Source organism: Cotesia glomerata, linkage group LG7 (genome assembly GCF_020080835.1).
Source record: "Cotesia glomerata isolate CgM1 linkage group LG7, MPM_Cglom_v2.3, whole genome shotgun sequence".
In the NCBI taxonomy this organism is placed as follows: domain Eukaryota; kingdom Metazoa; phylum Arthropoda; class Insecta; order Hymenoptera; family Braconidae; genus Cotesia; species Cotesia glomerata.
In genome coordinates this window covers 1,563,009-1,564,943 of record NC_058164.1, presented here as the reverse complement: position 1 = coordinate 1,564,943, position 1,935 = coordinate 1,563,009, and positions in this window count along the sequence as shown.

Below are 1,935 nucleotides of genomic sequence, written 5' to 3'. Positions count from 1 at the left end.
AATTGCATTTTTAATTTTTAAAAATTTCTTCATGTTAATTTTTTGACATAATTTATTTGTTTTAAAAATTCTTAAAATTATAAAATATCTGCAAAATTTATTTTTATTTCTAAAATTAAAGAAAAATATAATTTATATATAGTCTTCTCTGTCAAATTTTTCAATCCATCGTAAAAGGAACTAATTAAAAAAATAATTTTTAACTTCCCACTAAGAAAATTGAAAATTTTCAAAAATCGAGAAGTTATTGGTTTTACCCCGTTTTGCGAAAATCGAGTTTTCATCAGATCTCGACGTTTTAAGATCACAGGAAGCTTCCTTGACTATTCCTGCGATGGTGTCCGTGCGGCTGTGTGTGTGTGTGTGTGTGTGTGTGTGTGTGTGTGTGTGTGTGTGTAAACCTCTTATAACTTTTGAATGGCTCGGCCGATCGGATCGAAATAGGTGGCGATCCAAAGATTATCCGTGCCATTAAATTTCGTGAAAATTTGAATCGATTCGGTTTGCTAAATTTTGAGAAATCTCAAAAATAAAATTAAAAAAAAATCGTTTTTTTAGAATAACTTCTAAACGGCTTCACCGATCAATTCCAAAAACTAATCAGCTCTTGAGCTTGAAAAACCACGTTGATTGCCACCAGTCTCATTAAAATCGGTTGATTGGTTCAAGAGTTATCGAAAACGAAAAATTTCGAAAAAAGTGTTTTTTTCACATAACTTCGAGATTTCTTTTCGGATCGTTTTTGACAAAATAAAATAATTATTAGAGCTCAAAAAATCACGTCGATTGCCACCAAGAACGTGGAAATTGGTTGATTGGTTCGTGAGTTATCGTTGTCGAAAAAATTCGAAAAAAGTGAATTTTTTAAATTTCTCTAAGATTTTTAGTTCAATCAGTTTGTGTTCAAAAGTACATCATAGATTCTTAAAAATTGCGTGGAATTCTGCCAACCGCATGACAATCGATTCATTCATTTATAAATTATTGCAGCTTGGAAATTCAAAAAATACTGTTTTATTAAACTTCTATCAGACTTTTGAGCTCGAAGAGCTCAAAAGCATACAAAAGCTATTTCTTTGAGCTCGGAGAGCTCAAAATAACACAAAAATAGTATTTTTGAGCTCGAAGAGCTCAGAAAAGTCATAAGTACAATTTCAAGCGTTTAGGTATGGAATTGGCGGGAAGTTGCAGGGATGGCCTTTAGGGTCAACCATTTTCCAGATTTTTTTTATTTCTTCCGAGATAAATATAATTGCATCTTACTTATCTAATTTCAAAAAATTATTGTACTGCAATTTTAATATTTTCAATGTTATATTTCATCCATAAATTTATTTTATAAGCATTTTTCTAAAAATTTATAATTTTTCAAAAGTACAATTAAATCCACATTAAAGTAATAGAATAATTAATTTCCTCAAATATGACATTAAGTTAATAATCACTTGACCATTTTTTAATTAATTTAACAAAAAAATTTGTTCCAAAAAATTATTAAAAACAAATTACATTTTTAATTTTCAAAAATTTCTTCATGTTAATTTTTTAACATAATTTATTTGTTTTAAAAATTCTTAAAATTATAAAATATCTGTTAAATTAATTTTCATTCCTAAAATTAAAGAAGACTATAATTTATATACAGTCTTCTCTGTCAAATTTTTCAATCTACCGTAAAAAAAGAACTAATTCAAAAAATAATTTTTTTTTTTATTTGTTCCGAGTAAAACGTCAAGTGATCATTAAAGTTAACTATTGAAGTTTAATTTGATCAACAGTGTATTTGTTCTATTTCATCCAATTAAAACTTACTTTAATTATAATCATTAAAAAGTTACTCGGTAGATTAATGAAGTAAATTTATGAAAAGAAATACTAATTATTTTTGTATAAAATTCAACTTACCGTCAATTTTGTATCAGTTACATTAGTTAC